At 48.0% G+C, this 27,942-nt stretch overlaps 1 protein-coding gene across 9 annotated transcripts in view; it reads right to left on the bottom strand.

Annotated features, from left to right (window-relative positions):
* Positions 1 to 27,942, bottom strand: part of DAB1 (DAB adaptor protein 1) — a 1,143,899-nt gene that overhangs the window by 827,946 nt on the left and 288,011 nt on the right. For all 9 annotated transcript variants that reach the window (XM_063939281.1, XM_063939285.1, XM_063939276.1 and 6 more), the window contains exon 2: positions 8,823 to 8,870. The gene's annotated coding sequence lies outside the window, so the exon portion shown is untranslated. The remainder of the gene's footprint in view (positions 1 to 8,822; positions 8,871 to 27,942) is intronic.

The raw sequence follows: 27,942 nt of genomic DNA, 5'->3' as shown, positions 1-27,942 counted from the left end.
TCATCGCATCGCAGTGAAAATCCGCTTAGTACGCATGCGCAATGTTCGCACTGCGACTGCGCCAAGTAACTTTACTATGAAGATAGTATTTTTACTCACGGCTTTTTCTTCGCTCCGGCGATCGTAATGTGATTGACAGGAAATGGGTGTTACTGGGCGGAAACACGGCGTTTCAGGGGCGTGTGGCTGAAAACGCTACCGTTTCCGGAAAAAACGCAGGAGTGGCCGGGGAAACGGTGGGAGTGCCTGGGCGAACGCTGGGTGTGTTTGTGACGTCAACCAGGAACGACAAGCACTGAACTGATCGCACAGGCAGAGTAAGTCTGGAGCTACTCTGAAACTGCTAAGTAGTTAGTAATCGCAATATTGCGAATACATCGGTCGCAATTTTAAGAAGCTAAGATTCACTCCCAGTAGGCGGCGGCTTAGCGTGTGTAACTCTGCTAAATTCGCCTTGCGACCGATCAACTCGGAATGAGGGCCATGGATTGTAAGCTCCACTGAGGCCGGAAGTAATGACATTCTCTGTGCATCTCCTATATAATAGCCCTGTGATTCTGTGCCTGGGTCGCTAACGCTGGGTGTGGCTAGGAGCTCTCATTGGGTTAGTGGCAGGTCTATCACACCCAGTCCACAGCTGATTGGGCGAGAAACGCCCTCACACACAGGTTACATCCAATGGGAGGCTCTGCCCTTTGCCTGCTGTGTTTTCACAGAGCAGGATTAGCAATGGGACTGATGGAGCTGCAGCTCCAACCCCACACCCCAAAATATGCCCACTGCATCTTCAGCAACACACCCTCCAACAATTTACACATACAAATCAGTACAAATTCGAAAAGGGGGTGTGGCCACGCCGCTTTTCCTATACTTTCAATGGAAGCTTGGAGAGTCAGAAAACTGTACAGACCATAAAAAAGGAACTGTACCTGACAAAAAGGTGCAGCTGGAGGGTATGACACTGCACCTGCAGCAAGTCTCTGTGCTGTAGATAGGGGGGAAAACAATCCTTTTACTGCAGCGTCCTATGGGGGTCATTCCAAGTTGATCGCTAGCTGCATTCGTTTGCTGTGCAGCGATCAGGCAAAAACTCAGCACTTCTGCGCATGCAGCGCAATGCGCACGTGCGGCGTACTATTACAACGAACGATGTAGTTTTACACAGGGTCTAGAGATGCTTTTCAGTCGCACAGGCAGCCGCAGAGTGATAGACAGGAAGAGGGCGTTTCTGGGTGTCAACCGACCGTTTTCAGGGAGTGTTTGGAAAAACGCAGGCGTGGCTGGCCGAACGCAGGGCGTGTTCATGACGTCAAATCAGGAACTGAATGGTCTGAAGTGATCGCAAGCGCTGAGTAGGTCTGAAGCTACACAAAAAAAAATTGTACCCGCTCTCCGATCCCTTCGTTCACACTTCTGCTAAGCTAAAATACACTCTCAGTGGGCGGCGGCATAGCGTTTGCACAGCTGCTAAAAACTGCTAGCGAGCCATCAACTTGGAATGACTACCAATGTCTTGCTGTCAGTCCACCTGCCCCCTCCGGCATCAACCCCCTCTCCCTAGCCGCGCCACAGGTGAAACAAAGCTGCTGTGGCCACCGGCATAGATGTGTATGAAAGCGGTGCAGTGGAAGACTTTCATAGCCCTCCCTGCGCCGCATACTCTCTGAGCCCCGGAGCCTGCTCTGCGTGTGATGTCACAGAAGTGCCTCCCCACCACAGCCGCACCCAGATCCCCAGAGGCCCTGACTCCGCAACACAGCACCTGGTCTGCCGGCCTGGAAGCCCCGAGATGGCTAATGTAACGGATAGAGAGGGTGATATCGTGGAGGGTAATGTCTGGACGCTGAATCAATGTAAAAGGTGACAGTGCTGTGCAGTGCAGTGGGTGTGCAGTCAGGGTCGTTGCTAGAGTGTTCGGCGCCCCCCTGCAAACTATAAATTTGCACCCTCGCATACTTTACAAACGCACAGCGCACATAATGACCACTGTAAAATAGACGCTTACACATGTAATGCCCCCTGAACCAGTGACGCTTACACATGTCATGCCCCCCCTGTACCAGTGATGCTTACACAAATAACAAGTAACACCCCCTGTAGCTGTGACGCTTACACACATAATGCCCCCTGTAGCAGTGACGCTTACACACGTAACACCCTCTGTACCAGTGGTGCTTACACACGTAACGCCCCCTGTACCAGTGACGCTTACACACGTAACGCCCCCTATACCAGTGACGCTTACACACGTAACGCCCCCCTGTACCAGTGACGTTTACAGTTACACACGTAATGCCCACTCTACCAGTGCCGCTTACACACGTAACGCCCTCTGTACCAGTGTCGCTTACACACGTAACGCCCTCTGTACCAGTGTCGCTTACACACGTAACGCCCTCTGTACCAGTGCCGCTTACACATGTAACGCCCCCTGTACCAGTGACTCTTACACACGTAACGCCCCCTGTACCAGTGACGCTTACACATGTAACGCCCCCTGTACCAGTGACTCTTACACACGTAACGCCTCCCTGTACCAGTGACGCTTACACACGTAACGCCCCCTGTACCAGTGCCGCTTACACACGTAACGCCCCCTGTACCAGTGCCGCTTACACACATAACGCCCTCTGTACCAGTGCCGCTTACACACGTAACGCCCCCTGTACCAGTGCCGCTTACACACGTAACGCCCCTGTACCAGTGCCGCTTACACACGTAACGCCCCCTATACCAGTGACGCTTACACACGTAACACCCCCCTGTACCAGTGACGCTTACACACGTAACGCCCCCCTGTACCAGTGACGCTTACACACGTAACGCCCCCTGTACCAGTGTCGCTTACACACGTAACGCCCCTGTACCAGTGCCGCTTACACACATTATGCAGCAGTCACACATACACACACACAACAGACACATATATATACAAACACACACACATACATACTGTACATACATTACATACATACACAGTCACACATATATATAGTATACACAGACACTGTGGGATCGGTATGAAATACCTCCAATCAAAATCCCGACGTTCAAAATCCCGACACCAATTGACCGATGGTCAAAATCCCGACAAGGTCAAAATCCCCACATGGACAAAATACCGACATTTAAAATACCGACAAGGCCAAAATGCCGACAGGTCAAAATACCGACATGCGTTTTTTTGTGTGTGTGTATGTCGACATAAGTCAACACGGACACCATATAAAGTGTACCGCGTCCCCTCGTATGGCTCGCTGCGCTCGCCATGCTTCGGGCACGGTGCCTCGCTGCGCTCGGCACACTATTATATTCCCCCTCCAGGTCCACTGAGATGGTAAAGTATGAACAAGTCGGTTTCAATGAAAAAAATCAAGAAAAACTCATGTCGGTATTTTGACCTGTCGCCATTTTACATGTCGGTATTTTGACCTTGTCTGTATTTTAAATGTCGGTATTTTGTCCATGTCGGGATTTTGACCATCGGTCAATTGGTGTCGGGATTTTGAACGTCGGGATTTTGATTGGAGGTAAACTGACTGCATCCGACACTGTATATACACACACACACACACTCTCTTTCCAGACACTTATCTAATGAAGTCTGGCTGGCCGAAGCTGTAGCAGCTCATCCCCCAGCTGCAGCATGCTCCCGTGTAGCTCCGCCCCTTACTCCCATCTAGCTCCGCCCACTTTGGCTCCCTCCCGGCGACTGAATGTCACACAGGGGAGGGGAGGGGGGAGAGGAGGTTTTGTGCTAACGGCGCCGAGGGGGAGAGGAGGCTTTGTGCTGCCGGCGCCGAGGGGGAGAAAAGGTTTTGTGCTTCCGGTGCCGCTGCATGTGTGACAGCAGCCGCCAGCAGCAGGGATAGCAGCAGAAGCTCAGCACAGGGATGCAGAGCAGGGAGAACGTCTCTCCTTCCTGGTGCCTCCCTGCACTGCATCCCTTTGCTGAGCGGCTAGCGCCGGGCCTGTGTGCAGTGTCGTGTGCAGTGTCACTGACACTGCACAGCACTCTCACCTTTTACATTGATTCAGCCAGTCACACAGTTCTGCCAGCCAGTCCCTATTGTTAGCACCAGTGTCCCAACGCGCCGCATTACAGGGAAGTAGACGCACTACATCAACTACAGCTCCCAGCAACCCTTAGCACCAAAGCATTCCGCCCCTTAAGGCTGCTGGAAGCTGTAGTTTATTGCGTACATCTTCTTCCCTGTAATGTGGCGCATTGGGACACCGGCGCAAACAAGAGTGACTGCCTGCTGTGCGAGTCTCTGGGAGAGCCACTGCCAAAGGGAGGACAGCAGCTTAGCTGCTGACAGGAGGAGAAGCAGGATAATCATTACCCGCCCCTCCCCCACTCGCAGTACCTCCGGGCCTCATCCGCGGCACCCCCACACACACCCTCCGGCACCCGCGATATCTCCGGACCCCCTGCCCCACCCGCAGCGACCCCGCACCCGTACCTCCCGCTGCACCACCGCATCCACCCCTCCCCCACTCGGGGCAACCCCGCAACTGCTCCTCCCCCACCCGCACTGGCTCCGGACCACCCGCGGCACCCACGCACCCTCCCCCACCTGCGGCACCACTGCAACCGCCCCTCCCGTGGCACCCCAGCATCCCGTCCGCCTCTTCCCCGCACCCCCTACTCCCCCAACCAAAGCACCTACTAGGTGATTCACCAGGCCCTGTGTGCGCTGGTTAAGGGCTTCCACCCCTTAACCATTGCACGCCCTTTGTCCGTGCAATATTTAACCATTCACACAATTATGATTGGATGTAATACTCCATATAATAAAAATATTGCACTCCACAAGGGTGTGCAAGGGTTAAGGGGGCGTAGCCCCCTACGACGGTGTGAAGAGCGCGATGAATCACCTAGTTGTATAATTACTGTTAAATAAATATACTGTTTACAAATGTCCCATATTCAGAGCAGGGATTTTGTTTTCCTGCACTGATGAGCTCGGTATCCGGTCTTTAGGCCGACAACACTGTGGTCGACATGGCCATTAGTTCGACATGGTCACTAGGTCAACATGGCAAAGGTCGACACATGAGAAAGTCGACATGCATTTTCAAAATGTTTTGAACTTTTTCACGTACGTTACGATCCACGTGCAGTGGCGTAACTACTGCCCCCGCAGCCCTCGTGGTGGCTTGGGGACGCAGGGCTGCGGGGGCGTCGCCACTGATTTAGCGCAGATTCGTCCGCATGTCAATCTGCGGTCTCCTCTCCCTCCTTCCCTCCGCTGCTGTGATGGAGGGACACGGAGGGCACAGCGCGTGCCTCCTGGGTCTACGGTGGGTCTAATAAATGAAGTGCCGTTCGTGAGCTCTGATTGGCTCATGAACCGGCACTTCCTTTAACAGACCCGCCGGAGACGCAGGAGGGACACAGGAGAGGCGCGCGCTGTGCCCTCCGTGTCCCTCCATCACAAAACAGCGGGGGAGCGCGGAGGGGGGGGGGATTTAACTGGCACTGGGGGAGCATATTTTGCACTGAGGGGGGCATATGTGGCACTGGGGGGGGTATATGTGTACCTGGCACATGGGGGGGGGCTATATTTGGCACTGGGGGCATGTGAGTACCTGGCTCTGTGGGGGAATATCTGGCACTGGGGGCATATGTGGCACTGGGAGCACAGCCCTAGCAACAAGCACTACCCCCTAGCAACGAGCATGACACCCAGTGCATGAAACCTCTGGCAACGAGCATGACACCCAGTGCATGAAACCCCTGGCTACGAGCATGACACCCTGAGCATGAATACCCCTGGCACTGTGCATGGAACCAAGAGCATGAAACCCCTGGCAACGAGCATGACACCCAGTGCATGAAACCCCTGGCAACGAGCATGACACCCAGTGCATGAAACCCCTGGCAACGAGCATGACACCTTGAGCATGAAAACCCTGGCACCGTACATGGAACCAAGAGCATGAAATCCCTGGCAACGAGCAGGTAATTTAAAAGTAATTAGAAGCCTTACTGTAGGACTTAAAGTGTAATGGGCAATACGGTGTGTGGTATACTATATCACGGCCATTGTGGTATGTGGTATAATGTCTCAGGGGCATTGCAGTGTGGCATAATGTATAACAGGCATTGCGGTGTGTGGCATAGGGTATAACGGGCATTGCGGTATGTGTCACAGGCATTACGGTGTATGGTATACTATATCACGGGCATTGTGATATGTGGTATAATATCTCAGGGTCATTGCAGTGTGTGGCATAATGTATCACGGACATTGCGGTGTGTGTCAGGCATAACGGTGTGTTGTATACTATATCACGGGCATTGTGGTATAATGTATCACGGACATTGCGTTGTGTGTCATAATGTGTCACAGACATTGTATGTGCTATAATGTATCAGGGGCATTGCAGTGTGTGGCATAATGTATAACGGGCATTGTGATTCCTGTCATAATGTGTCACATGCATTACGGTGTGTGGCATAATGTGTCACATGCATTACGGTGTGTGGCATAATGTGTCACATGCATTACGGTGTGTGGCATAATGTGTTGGGGGCATTATGGTGTGTGCATATTGTGTCATGTGCATTATTGTGTGTGGCATAATGTCTAAGGGCCATTGCAGTATGTGGAATAATGTATACTGGGCATTACTATAAGGAGGGAAAATGAAAAATAATGTAAGGGGCATGAATCAGGATTATTTTTCTTTCCTGTGGTGGCCAACGTCTGGGCGTGCAGGTTGGAAAACTGGGGTATAAGGTAGTCTTTTCCTGCAATGCCACGCCCCTTTATGCAAAGCCACGCCCATTTCAATTAAGCCACGCCCTTTTGTGGCGTACGCGCATGTTTGTCCCTTTACTAGTGCCAATTATGGGGGATGGGGGGGGGGGGTGAGACGAAGAATTTTTTGGCTTGGGGGAGAAAAATTTCTAGTTAAGCCACTGTCCACGTGGACTGCGATTGGGCATAGTAACCTGTGCCGAGCGCAGCACCTTTCCAGAAGCATGGCGATCAAAGCGAGCCATGCGAGGGGACACGGTGCACTAATTGGGGCTCCCGGTCACTTTACGAAGAAAACGACACCAAATTGAAATAAAAAAAATCATGTAGACCTTGTACCACGTCGACCTAATGACCATGTAGACCTATTTCAGGTGTCGACTTACATAGGCACACGCAGGGGGGATTCTGGTTGCCCAGAAACCCCCCTCCACCTGGCCAGAAGCTTAAATTGTGACCACTATAGCATTAGTATATAATACAATAGCTAGAGCTGCCACCACAACATGCAATGTAAGGGACAGTTCTGTCTCCTACTGGTTCTGTTATGTTTGTGTAGCTATTTATTATGGGATGTTTAACCTTTTGCTGACCACTTATTTTATTTATATTAGTTTAATACGTTTGATACAGCGTATAACATGCACTATAAATATTGTCATTATTAAAACAGTACTCCATACACTATCCAGTGTATAAAAAGACCAAGAGGTACATATGTATGTCCAGGGTCGCTACTAGATTCTTCTACGGCTCCCCCAGTCTTCTGCAGTCGTTCCAATGTTCCACAGGGTGGGAGATTGTGGATTGCATTTGGAAACCCCCCTCTAGAATTCCTGCGTTTGCCCCTGACCTAGTCACTGTTGACCAATAGTGGTCGACCTAATGACTGTCGACCTAGTTACTGCCGACCCAATGATCCGCACCTGATGAGCTCTAACAACACTGAAACATTCCGTCTCAGCACTAGTCTATGTTCCGCTGACAATGCCCAGTTGTCGAAGCATGGGCTAAAACGACTGTCATCTAAATGGCATTAGCCAGAGGTCTGAGCTCCAGAAATGTAATTATATTTGTTCACTCAATTATGCAGATTACTATCCAGATCCAGCTATGGTAGCTTCCATTACAGAGCAATATATATTTTCTGAGCTGGAAACCCAGGAACGGGACCCATCCCCGGATCACGATTTACCCCTATTTTCTTTCAATACTGCATTACTTGAGACGGCTCAGTTTCAGCAAAGAATTCCTGACAGGAGCTCAGTCTGCAAAAGGCCAGATTATGATTTTCAAAAAATTGCACTTTTTGTGTGTTTTCAATGCCTGCCAAAAGTATTTTGGTAAATTCCATTAATTCCACAGGGTACAAAATGTGTAGCCGACTGATAAGCGTCAGCACAATGCGCTGCTAATCAGCGCTCTATTCATCTGATAGGAAATACTTGTCATGGAAGAAATGATTATTGTACGAGAGAAACACTTTAATTAGATAAGCTGCATTTTTTACGACACACAACATATCGGTGCTTAAATATCTGCCTTTTGTCAGAATGATTTTTATACCTTGTACGGCGGCGGCGACGCAGTCTGGAGGATTATTACACCTTTATGTCTAATCCCTTCGAATGCCATCAACCAAGCAATTTCGTTTTCATTAACTGACTCCCCGCTAGGTTCCGAGCCAGTGAGAGAATGATTTGCGTATATTTTTGGCTAAGAACGTAGGTATATCGGAGCAAGCAAGCCATGACATTGGAAGTTTCAACATGTCTACTGTTTAATTACAGCCTGTTGGGTGTCTGGTCCGCCATGTACAAAACGTTTTGTCTTTGCAAGAATTAGCTGGTAGAGGATGTAATTTGCATATCGGAAATAACCTACAATTTAAATTGCTGTTGGTGTAATTACATTTAACATCAATTACCTTTAAAAGCAAGTGCATTATTAAACATCTAAAACAATGAAGAGGGGAGTCGCTGTATTGCTGAATCGCAGACCTGGTAACAGATTTGTAACATAAATATAACAAAAATATATATATTACTATACCTTTTGTGATAGCTCAGTTTGCAGTATGCTGTGGAGGAGGGACATCACCTGCAGAAAATATAAAATGATTATATAAATCTCATTTGTGCTTTCTTTACATTATATATAGGCTATATTAAACGATGCAACACATTTTGTGGAGGGACAGCATGAGTCAACTAGAGGTTACTGTGGAAAGGCAGGATTTTGCAGGATTGGAGCAGCAACAATAAGTCTGATGGAATCCGGTCCGGGTTTTAGCTGAGTTTGTTGTAAGCCACAGCTGGGCTAATCACTACAACTTGTCTACTACCTTTAAAAATGTGTATGTGCAGAAGGTCACGGCTCCTGATGACAGCAAGTGGCCAGGTGAAAGATTGGGGGTCTGGGGTTACGTTGGGAGCCATTTGGAACCTGTACTGTTAGTGATTACCAGAACTTGGAATGTTGTGCTGCTGTTTTAAAGACTGCCTGTAAAACATGACCTGCAAAACCTGCATGTATTGTGTAACCTGACTGAGGTGGAAATAAAGTGAGTTGAACTGTACTCCGTCTATGTAATTCTTGTCACAATTTTCATATTTTTAGAAAACCAGTAGGTAGATTTTTACAACTTGTGTTACACTGTTTTTTTTTTTTTTTTTTAATGGATAAATAGATGGGTGGAAATGGCCAAAACCAGTATGTAACCTAGGACACCATATGATCCTAATCCCTAATACACCTCTAAATATGCTTTCTGGGGCTATCCATGAAGAGGTTTAGGGGTACATTTACTAAGCAGTGATAAGAGCGGAGAAGTGAGCCAGTGGAGAAGTTGCCCATGGCAACCAATCAGAACTGAAGTAACATCTATAGTTTGCATACTATAAAATGATACAGAGCTGCTGATTGGTTGATGGGGAAATTTCTCCACTGGCTCACTTCTCAGCTCTTATCACTGCTTAGTAAATGTCCCCCTAAGTCACTAACTAATGTTCTCCTTTGTTAATGACAACTTAATGGAATCAAAATAACATTCGAAAAATATATGTAGAATATTACACTGTAATATTTGTTGAAAGAGGAGTGCGCTACTGTGCAAACTCCAGTCTTCCTGTTCTCCAGGGAGGCTTCATGCCCCATCCCAAGATGGCCACCGAGATCTCTACTGAGCATTTGCAGGGGCCATATTGTCTTTTGACTGAAATTGTTGTAAATCACAGGAACCCAGCAGATTCTGCTTTTATTTCTACTACAGTTTAGAAAATGAACGGAAACTTCTGACTGGTTGCTGTCAGTTACAGCAGTTGTCCCCCGATTGAGGACACTAAAATTCTCTTCAATGCAGATGCCCAATGATAATAAATAGGGTATCCCTTCCCAGAAGCACCAATCAGGGACGGTGGGATTTGGTAGTCCCTAACCTTGAATGAAAAAGGGTTAATGTTTGTATATTCTCCTTGTGCTAATTACAATTGTACAAGGTTACTGGAAGCATATTTTTTTCAAACCGATCAATTCCTGAGACTGAAGCTGTAACATATGGGATGTGGGAGAAACCAAACTCCCATCGCACAACAGCGATTCGATTCATTTAGTGTGATTTAAATGATCTTGGCAAAGGCGCTGTTTGCAGACAGAAAGCCTGATTGCTCCTTAGTGGTAGAGCAAGCGTGATCTGTTTGCTGGATAATATATAACGTTTACTGGTAGACAGAGCTGGGGTCACGGTGGGGGGGGGGGGTCACGGACGCATAGTTTCGCCAGATCCTTCAACTCAGATTTCCGGAGCCCTGCTCCTTCGTTTGGGGAGGAGGTCCATGTTGTTGAGAGGGATACAATTGAATTCATCTGCCACCTCTACATGCTCTGCGGCCGTGCGCATGCTTGAAGTCAGGTCAGGCATGTGTAGTCGGCCGGATCGGTTGTGCTAGTGATCAATACTACTTACGGAACAGTTATTCCCACATTGCATTGCTTTGGTAGTTATGTATCCACTGCCGCAACTCACGTCACCTGGCCCCTGATGGTGAATAGGCCCCTCAGTTACTAGTTTGATACCTCGCGGCTGAGATACTGTTTCAGTACTTGTATAAGCAGAGCTCACTATGTCACACACATCTGGCAGCGATCTTTCATACCATAACCCATCACAATGATGTATTTGGACGTTTATTCGTCAGGATTAATTTTTCGCCCCGTGATGACTCGACTAATAATTACAGCGCATTTCAGAAAAGACACAGAGTAGTGTCACAAGACTTGTAGACGGGTGACCTCTGCCACCTTAGCTGTCGCTGAACTATGACCCTCAGGATGTTAAGCCAGATTGTCGCAGTGTCAGCACCCGGATAGATGTCATACAGCGGTTGCGGCACGCAGGAGGTCACCCCTCTCCAGGAGTTCATGGCATTTCATCAACAGCGCTCGCAGGAAACACAGCGCGTGTAATTATATAATGCTGGTTGGCTTTGCAGACTGTTACTTTGAAACCAAAGGGAATTTGTGATAAATCATAGATGTTGTGTTGTGAAAGACAGTTTAAGCCTTAAGGCAGCCAACAGCTACAGCAGAGAGAGCCCATACTGCCAGATTCCCATGCCCAAGTTCTGTACATGCAAATATCGCTTACAGGACTTGTCTTGTGGAACACATATGAATTTAATACTTGGAAATTCATCAAATTAATGATTTATCTTGTCCTTAAAGGGCCCGCCCACCTTAAATTACTTCTTTCAATCTCCTCCTTCCCATACTAATATTTTGCTATAGACGTACTTCCCAACTGTCCAGATTCCAGCAAGGTATTCCCTCTATTCGGACACTGGGGGGTTTTCAAAGGTGCTAGCAAACCAAAAAAGTTAGCAATAGGGCAAAACCATGTTGCACTGCAGGTGGGGCAGATGTAACATGTGCAGAGAGAGTTAGATTTGGGTGGGTTATATTGTTTCTGTGCAGGGAAAATACTGAGTTTAAACACCCCACCCAAATCTAACTCTCTCTGCACATGTTACATCTGCCCCACCTGCAGTGCAGCATGGTTTTGCTCAATTGCTAACTTTTTGGGTTTGCTATCAACTCTGAATAACCCCCACTGTCCCGCTGTCCCACCTGCGGGCCGCAGTGTCCCGCGAACAGTGGGGGCAGCCTTTTCACCCGCTGCTCTGCAAAGCAGTGAGTGATCTCTGGGGGTCATTCCGAGTTGATCGCTAGCTGCTTTTGTTCGCAGCGCAGCGATCAGGCTAAAAAAGGGCAGCTCTGCGCATGCGTATGCGGCGCAATGCGCACGTGTGATGTACGGGCACAACGAACGATGCAGTCTTGCACAGGCTCTAGCGATGCATTTCAGTTGCACTGGTCGCCGCAGAGTGATTGACAGGAAGAGGGCGTTTCTGGGTGGCAACTGACCGTTTTCAGGGAGTGTGCGGAAAAACACAGGCGTGCCAGGGAAAACGCAGGCGTGGCTGGGCGAATGCAGGGCGGGTGTGTGACGTCAAATCCGGAACTGAATAGTCTGAAGTGATCGCAAGCGCTGAGTAGGTTTTGAGCTACTCTGAAACTACACAAAATTTTTTTGCAGGCGCTCTGCGATACAACCGTTCGCACTTCTGCTAAACTAAAATACACTCCCAGTGGGCGGCGGCATAGCGTTTGCACGGCTGCTAAAAACTGCTAGCGAACGATCAACTCGGAATGACCCCCTCTGAGTAGATGCCATGCAGACGCACACGGTATCTATTCAGTGTAGGGAGGTGAGTCGGGGGGTGGGGGGGCTGCTCAGCTGCTCTGGGAATGCTGGGTATGCCCCCCAAAATGTAAAATACACAGCCAAGCCACGAGGCCACCCCCTGGCTGTGCCCTCGCCTCTCCAATCAGAGGCCACGCCCCCTCCCTGATGCGGCACACCTTAGACGTACAAGAGTTCCGGTATGGAGACTTGAGGAGTTGGGAGGTATGCTATAGGTGCCACAACCCTTGAGCATGGGCCCCTACCACTGCATTCCTCCGTGCAGAGCCGGCCATAGGCATAGGCAAACTAGGCAATTGCCTAGGGCATTTGATATGCCTAGGGGCATCAGCAGCTTCTGCTGATTAAAATGATGGCCCTCATTCCGAGTTGATCGGTCGCAAGGCGAATTTAGCAGAGTTACACACGCTAAGCCGCCGCCTACTGGGAGTGAATCTTAGCTTCTTAAAATTGCGACCGATGTATTCGCAATATTGCGATTACTAACTACTTAGCAGTTTCAGAGTAGCTCCAGACTTACTCTGCCTGTGCGATCATTTCAGTGCTTGTCGTTCCTGGTTGACGTCACAAACACACCCAGCGTTCGCCCAGGCACTCCCACCGTTTCTCCGGCCACTCCTGCGTTTTTTCCGGAAACGGTAGCGTTTTCAGCCACACGCCCCTGAAACGCCGTGTTTCCGCCCAGTAACACCCATTTCCTGTCAATCACATTACGATCGCCGGAGCGAAGAAAAAGCCGTGAGTAAAAATACTTTCTTCATAGTAAAGTTACTTGGCGCAGTCGCAGTGCGAACATTGCGCATGCGCACTAAGCGGATTTTCACTGCGATGCGATGAAAAATACCGAGCGAACAACTCGGAATGAGGGCCGATATGCGGCATGCCTATATTCTGTGTGTAGCATTTCATATGAAGATACACCCACAGTCTCAAACAGTATATAGGCATGCTGCATATCATTTTAATCAGTAGAAGCTGCTTGTGCATCCTAGCCACATAGTAATGCAAATAAGATACATTTTCATAAAACAAAGGTGCCCGTCATTAGCATTGAGGCAAGATTTATGAGGACACATCTGTATCCAAGCAGAGGCAGAGGTCACAGTGTTAGTGGCAGTGTGAGTGCTGTGTGCATGTGAGTGGGTTGGTTGTGCAGTAGTGTTCGGAATATGTGTAAGGAGCGTTATGAGTGTCATGTAAAAATGCATTAATAATGTGCAACATATGTGTAAGGGACACTATGTGTGTCATTAATATAAGAGCATTAATAATGTGCGGCATATGTGTAACAGGGTACTACTGTATGTGTGTCATTATGTGTATAGGGGCACTAATAATGTGCAGCAAATTTGTAGGGGGCACTATGCATGTCATTATGTTTATAAGGGCTTTAATAATGTGCGGCATATATGTAAGGGACATCATGTGTAAAAGGGCATTAATAAAGGTTGTCATAATGTGTAAGGCGCATTATGTTTTTAAGGACATTAATAAGGTGTCTCATATGTGTAAGGGGCATTACTGTGTGGAATTATGTGTATAAATGCATTACTAATGTGTGGCATTATGTGTATAAGGTGCTCTACTATGTGGCGTTGCATATAGAAAGGGCACTACTGTGTCGTCTAATGTGAATAAAGAGCAATAGGGTGTGGTGTAATGTGAAAAAGGGGCTCTACTGTGAGGAGTAACGTTTATAAGGTAAAGTGATACTACTGTGGGATGTAATATGAATTATGGACACTATTGCATGATCAAATGTGAATAAAGTTGCAGTACTGTGTGGCGTAATTGCCAGCAAAAACACACTCCTTTTTGGACTGTGTGCCAAATGTGCGAACTGTTCCTATTTAAAATATCGGGGTTACAAACTCCAAAATAAGGACTGCTATGGGTGAGGGGTGATGGTGCTGGGAAAGAGGTGCAAGGTCAGAGGCAGAACCAGCAGTGGTGCTAGGGGGCACCAGCCAAAATTTTGCCTAGGACATCAAATTGGTTAGGGCTGGCTCTGCCTCCGTGGGCCCTTCATGCCCCAACCCGACACTGGATGAGACAAACATAAGAACTTCGGAAGAGACTTTTCTCCTGAGCACACAACCCATTCCTGTCTGTGCTTCCGTTGAAGGACGCAGCAGTCAATTTATCTTTATCTGCGAATGCCCATGTAAAGAACAAAAGCCGGAATAAATACAGCGACAAATATTTCTAGTCTTGTCGAAGCGCTATGACGGTTACCTTGTGACTGTGTTTTAGGGTTAGCGATACACAAGGAACGTAATAGGTTGATTCTTATCCCTCCTTATCTCTGTACGTTCCACATGACACAAACTGTGCTCTTACACTTGGGATTAATCAATTGTATTGGTTCTGTCAGTATCACAGTACAAAGAGAATCTTGTTATCTGCCCGTGATGCACTGATACTGGCGTACAGAAGTTCCATTACTCAATAGGTGTCCTGGTAACCTATTCCTCCACTATCTTAAAATTCAAAGATTTTTTTTTTTAATTGGGTCTCATGTACCCCCGCAGTCCCCCCCACTGTGTTATACAATATAGAATAATGTATTATTACTTCCAGTGTTGCTTATAGTTTGTTGTTGATCAAAAAATAACATTTCAAAAGATATCTTCCAATTTTTTTTTAAATGGGGGGCATCAAATAGTTTTTCGCCACACCATTCATAAACTGGTTCAGCAACCGCAAAACCCCACTTATCTCAGAATCTCAAGCGTTTCGCTCATCTCATTGCAACCTTGAGAGCGAAACCTTCTGACCAAACTTCTGCTAGCCTCACATTGTGCTCCCACAGGGCAAATATTGGGGGGTTGTTTCAAAAAAGTAGAAATTTGCACTTAAACTGTAGCAACCAATAAGCAATCAGCTTTTCACGTGCCTAGCGCTGGTTGGACAATGATATGAAATCTCAGAACGATGTCAGTGGATAACAATTATTAAGTGACATTTACAAAAGTAGGGGAAAAAAGCACACCTGCAGAGCATTGCCCGCTGACCCCCCCACCCCACCCCCTACCACGTGTGCATATTTCAACATTCTGTCTTGGGGAACTGCCCCTGATATTTGTGATATGACTACTTATATGGGATTTTGGGTTCAGCTAGGAAATCAGCAGGTGGGAAATGTTTTGTAAATTCTGCATTCCTGCTGCGAATTTGGAACACGCTCAATTTAGACGGGACATTCCCACTATGTTCCCTTATTTTCATTCAGCTCCTCCCCAAGAGCAGCGAGAGTGGAGCAATTAGCGCAATTACGGCTCTGACCCCGCAGCACTGTGCGCCGACCTGTCGCTTCAGGTCTGGTACAAATTTTCGCTGCACTGTTACATACAGTGGCCCCCATTTATCAAGCCTTGGAGAGTGATAAATAGCACGGTGGTAAAGTACCAGCCAATCAGCTCCTAACTTCCATGTCACATGGCTGTGTTTGAAAAATAACAGTTAGGAGCTGGTACTTTATTCCCATGCTATTTAGCAGTCTCCAAGGCTTGATAAATCTGGGCCAGTATCCAGGGGCGTATCTAGAAAAGAGGGGACCCGTGTGCAGTCTCCGGGTGTGGGCCCCTTCCTCTCCCGTCCCGTAGCCAGCAGCAGCGCAGTTAGCGGCGCTAGAGACTCTGGCACAATGCCAGAGTCTACAGCGCATGCGCAAGTCTCCAAAAAAATGGTGCGGTGGCCATCTTTTTGGAGACCTGGTACTGTGCCAGAGACTCTAGTGCTCAGACAGAGCACTAACAGCGCTGCTGCGGCTGCCGGCAACGGGACTCGGGAGAAGAAGGGACCCACACCCGGACACCAGAAGGGTAAGTATATAGAAGAAATGGGTGCACCAGAGGCCAGTGTGCACCGCACACACTGCACCCATTACAGATACGGCAGTGCCAGTATCCTTTTTCTACCCTCATAGAAACTTCAGTCGTATAGCAGTTCAATGCTAAAATGACTTTTGCAACATTGTCTAACTACCATTACTAGAATAACGTTAAACGCTATTAAACATCTAATTGATTAAGCCTAGCAATGACTCTGCTCTTTGTGTGCAGAATCTCTTTCCGCCAAACAGTCTAATGAGAATTAATGGCCGTGCGGAGTACGAGGGAACATTCCGTCCTGTCTCTCTGAAGTAGAATGTTATACGGTTCTCTTTCTGCCGGCGCAGGCTATCAAGAAACGGATTCATTTTTTCCGTAAGAAGTCAATAAAAGAGGATCGGGAGAGGAGTAACTGCCATCGTTCCGATTACTTTTGTGTCATTCTCAATCTGCGATTTTACTTCCAGGAAGCGAGTGGAGGGGTAAAAAAAATCAGGATTAATTCAATATGACATGGCTAAGGGAACCAGACATGATGTTTCACCGCAATGAATCCTCTGGTCGGGAATATCAGATTCATAAAACCACCTACACACTCCAGACTAGAATTTCCATAAGTTCAACGTTTATTTTGACTTGCTATAACTCTGGATTTATGATAAAATAAAAAAAGAGGAAAAATATGATTCTTCTCTTTTTATATCCCAGAGAGAACACATCTAGATACCGTTAGGCTTATGCTATATAAACTTTTAACTTTGATGAAATGCAGCCAGCGTGTGTAAAATATCTGGATATTGCATTTTCTTTATGGGAGGGAGGTGCATTAAAAGGTTACTAAAAAAAAAATAGTAGTAACTCATTCAGCAATTAAGTGTCATCAATCCAGTTTCTTGTTGGATAATGGATGCAAGTGTTTGATTGGGTATTTGACGTTATGGGCCACCACACATTTGCACATTGTTAGTAAATAAGCACCGTAAGAGTATATTTAGCTGAGACCTTATTTTTGAGTCTAAGAAGCAAGGGCGTAGCTACCATAAGTGCAGGGAGTGAAGCTGCTATGGTATACCCTCCAACATGACCCGCCCCACTAGGTACAAAATGCTCTGTTTCTGGACTTCCATCTTAATTTATTATTGCCATCACCTGTGAAGAAACAGCTTTCTTATCATTTAACTAGTTCAACACAGGTGATGGAAATCATAAATTTAGAGGGAAGTCCAGAAACAGAGCATTTTGTACCTAGTGGGGCGGGTCATGTTGGAGGGTCTGCTATGGGGCCCAGAGCTGAGAGGGGCCACCTTCCCTGTCACAGTTACATGTGTTATATACAGGGCGTAGCTACCATACTGTAGGTGCAGGGAGTGCAGCTGCTATGGGGCCCAGAGCTGAGAGGGGCCACCTTCCCTGTCACAGTTACATGTGTTATATACAGGGCGTAGCTACCATACTGTAGGTGCAGGGAGTGCAGCTGCTATGGGGCCCAGAGCTGAGAGGGGCCACCTTCCCTGTCACAGTTACATGTGTTATACACAGGGCGTAGCTACCATACTGTAGGTCATACTTGCCTACCTGTCCCTCTCCATGAGGGAGAAAATGCTCTGTTCCTGGACTTTCCTGGTAATGTATGATTGCCATCACCTGTGGTGAAACACCTTTCTTATCAATTACCTAGCTCACCACAGGTGATGGCAATTATACATTACCAGGAAAGTCCAGGAACAGAGCATTTTCTCCCTCATGGAGAGGGTCAGGTAGGCAAGTATGCTGTAGGTGCAGGGAGTGCAGCTGCTATGGGGCCCAGAGCTGAGAGGGGCCACCTTCCCTGTCACAGTTACATGTGTTATATACAGGGTGTAGCTACCATAGGTGCAGGGAGTGCAGCTGCTATGGGTCCCAGAGCTGAGAGGGGCCACCTTCCCTGTCACAGTTACATGTGTTATATACAGGGTGTAGCTACCATAGGTGCAGGATGTGCAGCTGCTATGGGTCCCAGAGCTGAGAGGGGCCACCTTCCCTGTCACCGTTACATGTGTTATATACAGGGTGTAGCTACCATAGGTGCAGGCAGTGCAGCTGCTATGGGGCCCAGAGCTGAGAGGGGCCACCTTCCCTGTCACAGTTACATGTGTTATATACAGGGTGTAGCTACCATAGGTGCAGGGAGTGCAGCTGCTATGGGTCCCAGAGCTGAGAGGGGCCACCTTCCCTGTCACAGTTACATGTGTTATATACAGGGTGTAGCTACCATAGGTGCAGGCAGTGCAGCTGCTATGGGGCCCAGAGCTGAGAGGGGCCACCTTCCCTGTCACAGTTACATGTGTTATATACAGGGTGTAGCTACCATAGGTGCAGGGAGTGCAGCTGCTATGGGTCCCAGAGCTGAGAGGGGCCACCTTCCCTGTCACAGTTACATGTGTTATATACAGGGTGTAGCTACCATAGGTGCAGGGAGTGCAGCTGCTATGGGGCCAGAGCTGAGAGGGGCCACCTTCCCTGTCACAGTTACATGTGTTATATACAGGGTGTAGCTACCATAGGTGCAGGCAGTGCAGCTGCTATGGGGCCCAGAGCTGAGAGGGGCCACCTTCCCTGTCACAGTTACATGTGTTATATACAGGGTGTAGCTACCATAGGTGCAGGGAGTGCAGCTGCTATGGGTCCCAGAGCTGAGGGGCCACCTTCCCTGTCACAGTTACATGTGTTATATACAGGGTGTAGCTACCATAGGTGCAGGCAGTGCAGCTGCTATGGGGCCCAGAGCTGAGAGGGGCCACCTTCCCTGTCACAGTTACATGTGTTATATACAGGGTGTAGCTACCATAGGTGCAGAGAGTGCAGCTGCTATGGGGCCCAGAGCTGAGAGGGGCCACCTTCCCTGTCACAGTTACATGTGTTATATACAGGGTGCAGCTACCATAGGTGCAGGGAGTGCAGCTGCTATGGGTCCCAGAGCTGACAGGTGCCACCTTCCCTGTTGCATGTGTTATATACATTTTTCACTATTGGGTGAACCCTTACAAACTTTTGCCTTGGGGACTGCCCTACAGTATATCTAGTTACGTCCCTGGACTTGCTTATTTTAATGTAGTATAAAATGAAGTGGAGGGCATTATAATGTTAAATAACATGAACTGGGGCACTGTAATGTGGTACAATATGAAGTGGAGGCACTGTAATGTAAACACCCAAATCTAACTCTCTCTGCACATGTGATATCTGCCCCCCTGCACTGCACATGGTTTTGCCCATTAGAGACAGAATTTGCTTTTGCACACCCCATGTGTACTGGCAACCCTACAATGTGACACAAAATAAACTACTATGGTTCAGAAAATAAACTAGGGCACAAGTATTCTATAGGGAATAACATTAACAACTGCTGCGGATAGGTGTCTCTCTGGAAGCTTTGGGACTGGTGTCCCATAAAAATGTTGCTATGGGGCCCACAAAATTCTGGCTACGCCCCTGATAAGAAGGGTTCATAATCAAAAAGAGGCTTGTCTCAGAAAAGTCAAGCTAGTTTGGCTATCTATCTATCTATCTATCTATCTATCTATCTATCTATCTATCTATCTATCTATCGCTATCTAAGAGCCTGTTTCAAGGAAGTACGCACTAATCGGCAGACTGCGCATGTGCTGCGTTCACAGTGCACATGCGTCAAGGTGCCGCTGAAAACCCGCATGCAGTGAGCATTCCATCGCAAAGTGACTGACAGGAAGTGACCGTTTTGGGGTGTTAACATGTTGTTAGCAGGGAGTGGTTGTAAAAACGCATGTCTGTTTTCGGGGCGTGTATCTGACGTCAGCTGTGTGCCCTAGAATACATAAACATGGCGCCTAAGTGACTACTTTCGGGTCCAGTCTGCGCAGCTATAGGGCTACCCTTCAGCCCGATGTTTCTTGGTCTTGCGTATAGACTGCGTATATGTATGCAGTTGCAAATCGGTTACGGTAGCTCCGGTGAGCGTCTCTTTGGATTTCTGGGCGGCAGCTTCACTTGCTGATGTGTAGAAAACTGCACTTGCAGCTGCATTAGCGTACACCTCTCCATCAGGCCTTACAGTATATCTATCTGCCTGTCTATATCAGGGCCGGATCTAGGGGGGGGGGGGGGGGGCGATGGGGGCGACCGCCCCCCTAACACAGTCATAGCCACGCCCACTTTTGAGCAGAAGAGAGCTCTCCGGGGAGAGCCTGAGGCAGAACGATGTGCTGCAGCTTATACCACAGCAGCACAGAGGAGCCAGGAGAGCAAGGGTTACAGAGCATTTGCCCCTCACTTGCTGGTGTGTGGGTACTAGGGCTAATAAATACAATTACCCCATAGCACAGTCACATGTACATAGAACAATCACAAAGCTCTATCTCAGTCTCACTCAAAAAGTTCAGTCAGAATTGAGAGAGGAGGAGTTAGGATTGCAGATGGGAGGAGTTGGGACTGTAGAGGGAGGAGTCAAGATTAAACAGTAAACCCCCCTCCCTAAAGAAAAGTATAGATCCGTCCCTGGTCTATATATACATACTGTACTGTGCACACACATACACACACATTTATGTTAAAAACAGCACAGAGGACATTATGGGGAATGCAGATAATAGTGTATCAGAATAAGAACACAGCAATAGGGGCCCATTTTTAATTTATTGAGTTATACACACGATAAATAGAATTTCTCATTGCAGCTATTCGGGCAATAAGAAATGACTTTCCACCCATATGTTTTAAAAATCACATCCGAGGACAGGCGCTCTGATAGGAATCCGTCCCTGTTATGTGTAAAATAAAGCGATTGCATCAGTGGTTTCTTTACGTTTCAGACCTACAGTATTGCGCATGTTCGCCGGTCAGACAGCGCATGCGCCAGTGGCTGTTACCGGGGAGGGATCTCCTGGTAAATTCTGCAAAATATAGCCCATAAGCTACAACGGCTAACGCCATCGCTATGACGATCAGAAACAGGGAAGGCGCAGCGGGGTCAAGGGGTACCGCAAAGGGGGGGATGCCAAGAGGGCAAGGGTAGAGAAAGGACAAAGCGGAAGCTGAGAGTGAAGAGGTGAGGAACATATAAAGAGGAAGGTGAGAAGATCACAGAGGAGGGGTGGAGTAACTAGCCACACACTGATCCTACAGTAACTAGCCACATACTGTAGGGGCAGGAGCCTGGTGCAGGGCAGAGGAGGGCCCGGGAAAAGAATGGAGAAAGGCTGTGGGGAGGGAGCAATCAGAAATGGGATTAACCAAGATGGTGGCCTAGTACCCATACTTACCTACTTTGCTGCCTCCTCCTCCGGGAGGAGGCAGCGTTGTAGGTGCATGGGGGCGTGGCCGTCAGCAGGATGGGCGGTTCAGGGGCGTGGCCGGCAGCAGGATGGGCGGTCCGGGGGCATGGCATCAGGGTCGCGTTATTGTGACTCCACCCCCCGCTGTGCCGAGAAACGAGGCACTGCATAGCGGGGGGCGGAGCTATGATGACGCGATTCAGCACGAATCGCGTCATCGGACCCCCTCGGGCTTCCCACTTGTTCTCTGCTGCGGGCGGCCGAGGGGAAAGCGGGAGGCTTGCCCACCTTTCCGGGGGGCCGGGAGGGTCAACCGATTTTCGGGAGCCTCCCGGCCATTCCGGGAGGGTAGGCAAGTATGCTAGTACCCAGTACATTGACAAGCGCCAAAATATTTGCAGAAGATCAACAGAAACCCCCGTACCCATTCCTGGCGCCTTAGAATCATAAGCAAACAAATTGGCTCCATGTACCATGTATTACACGAAACTAAGGTAGACCAAGAAGCTCAAATAAACTACAAAACCTGCGTAGGGCGGATGTTAGCTACCACACATTACGGTACCGGGCTGTTGTCCCAGTTGTGAGTTGTCCAAAGTTTCAAAGCCAAAAGCTCAGCGCACGACACAAAGGTCCGAACTCTGCACGGCGGGGAGATATATTTTTAGACTCTGACACATTCAGACATAATAGATAACACAGTCAGCTCCTAATGGACTCACGGATTCACACCTTCGTTTCAAGTCAACTTACATTCACAGCAGCTTCTCATCCCTGAGAAACAGAAGTGACATCCGTGACTTAGTGCGCCCATTTGTAATAACAGCGCAGTTCACACCAAATATAGCTCAACATATATCCGGTAAATTGCATATTGTGCACTCATGCCCCCAAATGTCTCCATATCTCCAAGGTCTTATCGCACAATCTCTTTCACATCGAGCGAGTCAACCGGGCTCAGCTGCTGAACTTTTTTTTGCAGTGTTTGTTGCATCGGTTTTACTGTAACTTCCAGCAAATAAAGGAGTACATTATATTCCTGGTGGAAACAGTGGCTTAAACCAGTGGCTCCCAACTCCACTCCTCAAGTAGCCCCAACAGGTCATGTTTTCTGGATTTCTTTAATCATGCACAGGTGGTTTGATCTATTTTTATGGTTAAGCCATCCAATAAATCTGTTCTCTTTGGCAGGAAATCTAGCGGCATTAGCATCAGACGAGAGCCATGGTGGGACCAAAGGGTAATTCCAAGTTGATCGCAGTAGGAATTTTGTTAGCAGTTGGGCAAAACCATGTGCACAGCAGGGGGCGGCAGATATAACATGTGCAGAGAGAGTTAGATTTGGGTGTGGTGTGTTCAATCTGCAATCTAATTTGCAGTGTAAAAATAAAGCAGCCAGTATTTACCCTGCACAGAAACAAAATAACCCACCCAAATCTAACTCTCTCTGCAAATGTTATATCTGCCTCCTCTGCAGTGCACATGGTTTTGCCCAACTGCTAACAAAATTCCTGCTGCGATCACTTGGAATTACCCCCCAAAGCCTATATATTCCTACAGCAGCTGAGATGTTTTATGCTTCATAAATCCCCTTCTATTCATATTATTTAGATGTGTGGCATAACGTGGCCATAAAAGTGAACAAATTCCCAGTGTGCTGCAATCTACAGGTGTGTCTGCACATAGCTAATCACCAATCATGAAATGTAGCCAGCTTTGGCATGTCGTGGACTTTTTGACTAAGCCATGACATGTGTTCCGTCGCACACATTCAGGGCCGCTATCAGGGTGGACTGCCGGAACTGCAGTCCCAGGAGAGAGGATGCTACTGGCTAACAAAGGGGACTCCCCTGGGTAACCGGCCGTTGAGGAGCAGGTGGAGGCCAACCATGAGCATGTCTATGTCCCAGACTGCCTGCCGCCGAAGCTTTGCTGCACTTAGGGGCACAGCTGCCGCAGCGGAAGAGGCAGGAGCTGCAGGTGGAAAGCCCTGGGGAAGCCGTGCCGGGAGCATACAGCTTCAAATTGCAGCACCTGTACGGGCAGCAGCCGACGGAAGAGCTAGTGACATGGGTTGTGACCTACAACCTCCTAGTCGATGTGTACGCAAGTGCAAAGAGGGCCTGGCCACCTTCTAAAGTCCTGCTGGGGGAGGCCCGTACCGGGGACCAATTGCATTGGCCGTTGCTGGAGTTGCTCTCCCGGTACCCGGTCGCCTATGGCTTGTGCAGTTTTTCTGACTGAGTTTGGCCTCCTATGTGAGTGGTTTAGGCGTGTGTTCATAGATCTGCTTTTTGCGACACTCCCATAACACGGACAATCTCCATGCACACATTAAGCCACCTCCTTGTCACTGCTTTCAGGGAAATATAGATTTTTCCTTATCACCGCTCAGGAATGCCCAGTACATTTTCAAATTTTTTTTTGTCCTTTTTTGTTTTCATTGTATGTATATATATTTTTTATTATAGGATGTGGTGGGATAAATAAATCTAATTTTAATATAAAGATTCTGGCAGTGCAGCGCTTCAATTGTTATTTCTCTCTTACATTTTCAAGACATTTGAGATCATGTGTCTACGGTGCACCTCAATTGTAACTCTGGCTGATGTATACGCTCTCTATATGGAAGCATGCACAGAGCAACTTAGATAAATGCAAGGAAATAAAAATATTGCTCCACTGTGTCCAACATCGGCAGCTCTACTTTTAGCCGCTGTCTAGCTGCAGATAAAATACAGGAAAATAGGGAGACGTCTCCAAATCGATATTGGGTAACCTACTTTTCATGCAATAAATGAAACACACTGCGAGACGTTTGAATAGGGAATCTGTAAATCAAGACTAATATACATGAATCCAGTGACCACTATTTATATAATTAGACACCTGCATTTGATTTTCTGTACAAATACTATGTAGTGGCTGGTTCAGAGGCAGCATCTGACCCCTTCAAAATCATGTTAAATATTTATAGTTTAGAACGTCTCTCTAGGGGCAGAAAGACGCGCTCCTCGTCCATTTAGAAAACAATTGAAGACTAACATAGCGTTAAGCAATGAAAATGATGTTAAAATAACATTAAACCATTCACTGGCTTGGAAAAAATTGCTGTTTTGATGAAACTAAAGGCTCATATTTTAATAGTAGGGGGTGTTACGTGTCTCTTTTTTAACTCCATGAGCTTCTACAATACCTGTAATTCACTAGAAAGTGACACAATGGGGGTCATTCCGAGTTCATCGCTAGCTGAAAATGTTCGCTGCGATTAAGGAAAAAAACGGCACTTCTGCGCATGCATATGCGGCGCAGTGCTCACGCGCGACGTACTTTCACAACGGCCGATGTATTTTCACACAAGGTCTAGCGAAGCTTTTCGGTCGCACTGTTGACCACATAGTGATTGACATGAAGTGGGCGTTTCTGGGTGTCAACTGACCGTTTTCAGGGAGTGTTCGAAAAAACGCAGGCGTGCCAGGAAAAACGCAGCCGTGGCTGGCCGAACGCAGGGCGTGTTTGTGACGTCAAATCCGGAACTGAATGGTCTGAAGTGATCGCAAGCACTGGGTAGGTCTGGAGCTACTCAGAAACTGCACAATATTTTTTGTAGCCACTCTGCGATCCTTGCGTTCGTACTTCTGCTAAGCTAAAATACACTCCAGAGGGCGGCGGCTTAGCGTTTGCACGGCTGCTAAAAACTGCTAGCGAGCGATCAACTCGGAATGACCCCCAATGTTCATTAGATGTGTAGTAACTGTTACTAAACTAACTGCTTGCGTGTCCTCATCATCAGCCCCTCGCCATATAAAACCTAGCTCCCATTCTCATCCCCTCCATACATATTACCTAGCTCCCATTCTCATCCCCTCCATACATATTACCTAGCTCCCATTCTCATCCCCTCCATACATATTACCTAGCTCCCATTCTCATCCCCTCCATACATATTACCTAGCTCCCATTCTCATCCCCTCCATACATATTACCTAGCTCCCATTCTCATCCCCTCCATACATATTACCTAGCTCCCATTCTCATCCCTTCCATACATATTACCTAGCTCCCATTCTCATCCCCTCCATACATATGACCTAGCTCCCATTCTCATCCCCTCCATACATATTACCTAGCTCCCATTCTCATCCCCTCCATACATATTACCTAGCTCCCATTCTCATCCCCTCCATACATATGACCTAGCTCCCATTCTCATCCCCTCCATACATATTACATAGCTCCCATTCTCATCCCCTCCCTGCATATTACCTAGCTCCCATTCTCATCCCCTCCCTACATATTACCTAGCTCCCATTCTCATCCCCTCCCTACATATTACCTAACTCCCATTCTCATCCCCTCCATACATATGACCTAGCTCCCATTCTCATCCCCTCCATACATATTACCTATACCCCATTCAAATCCCCTCCATACATATTACCTAGCTCCCATTCTCAACCCCTCCATACATATTACCTAGCTCCCATTCTCATCCCCTCCATACATATTACCTAGCTCCCATTCTCATCCCCTCCCTACATATTACCTAGCTCCCATTCTCATCCCCTCCCTACATATTACCTAGCTCCCATTCTCATCCCCTCCATACATATTACCTAGCTCCCATTCTCATCCCCTCTGTCACGATCCGGGTATCTGGACGCCATTACTTACCCTTCAGATGCCTCCTAAGGCGGGCTCAGCGTTCCAGGACCAGATTCCGCTGTTCCTGAGTTTCCACATGCTGAGTGTCAGAGTGGTGTTTTCATCAGCCGCGGCCTCCGCTGTGCCCGCGTGGTTAAATGTGCATCTATCAGCCTGGCGTCTCCTGTCTCCGGTGGCCGGCGCCGCCATTACTGTTTCCCAGACCACATGGATTACAAACCAAACTTCCCTCCAAGTGTCTGCATGGGCGCAGCCATCTTGGATTCTGTCATCTGATCATTTCCACCAATCTGCTGTTTGTATTGTTGATTTGCATAATTGCCTAGCCAACCCCTTCCTTGCTGCAGGTATAAGTAAGCTGTGCCTGAGCAAGGAAGACGTCAGTGCTTTGGTTGTCAAACCTAGTTCCTGTTTGTCTCTCTTCTATGATTGTCTTCCAGGTTCCAGCTCCTGTCTCAAGACTTCCACCATAGAGACCCGCACCAGCATTCCACCTGCGGTGTAGCCTGACTCTCCAATCCATTGTGGATTCATCTGTTTCCAGCTACAACACTACCTGCTTCCAGCCTCAGCTTCCAGCAGAATACAGCTTCCCTTAAAGGGCCGGTGTCCTTTCTACACTTTACCACTCTCCACCGGAATTATTATTTCTCCGCTCTCAAGTTCTACATTTCAGTTCACATTTCATCGTTCCCAAAGTTCATTTATTATTTAACTGGTTCCAGCCAGTATCCACTCCGTGCTAACAACAGTCTGGTTCCAGCCAGTATCCACAGCAGCTGTTTTACCTTCAGCAACCCAGCTCTTCCTGGAACACCAGCTGGTACAATCCTGGGTTATCTCCATTGCTACAGCCGGGCCTGGTAAGGACTTTCCATCTAGAAGATCATAAGAACTATCTCACACTACCAGTGCCCTGTGGCTCCTGCCATGCTGTAGTACTCAGGAACTGTATTTATTCCTTGCTGACTTTTACGTTTTCCTTTATTGCTGCTGTGATGCGGAGTTGTCATAATAAACATCATTGACTTTTATCTAAGTTGTCGTGGTCACGCCTTCGGGCAGTTATTATTCATGTTACTTACATGTCCAGGGGTCTGATACAACCTCCCAGGTTCCGGTACATCTCAGCCCCTACAACTGAGGCTGCCTCCCGTCAGCTCAGGCCCTCAGTTGTGACAGTAAGCACTGACCTAATGAATCCAGCCGGAGACCAGGATCAAGCGGCCAGGCCGATGCAAGAACTGGCAGCCCGACTAGAACATCAGGAGGCTGCACAGGGCCACATCATCCGCTGTCTCCAGGATCTCTCTACTCGGCTGGATGGGATTCAGACCACTCTCCGTGGATCAGGCGCGTCTGGTGCGTCAACCACAGTGACTCCAGCTATAACCCCACCCACCTTACCCATTCCTGCTCCACGTCTTCATCTTCCAACGCCAGCAAAATTTGACGGATCTCCAAGATTCTGCAGGGGATTTCTCAACCAGTGTGAGATTCAGTTTGAGCTACAACCTGGCAATTTCCCCAGTGACCGTACAAAAATTGCCTACATTATTTCTCTTCTCAGTGGCTCAGCCCTCGATTGGGCATCACCGTTATGGGAGAGGTCCGACACCCTGCTA

The sequence above is a fragment of the Pseudophryne corroboree genome, chromosome 9 (genome assembly GCF_028390025.1).
Source record: "Pseudophryne corroboree isolate aPseCor3 chromosome 9, aPseCor3.hap2, whole genome shotgun sequence".
NCBI classification, from domain to species: Eukaryota; Metazoa; Chordata; class Amphibia; order Anura; family Myobatrachidae; genus Pseudophryne; species Pseudophryne corroboree.
Note: the sequence above shows the minus strand (reverse complement) of the source record. Positions and strands in the feature narration are given on the sequence as shown.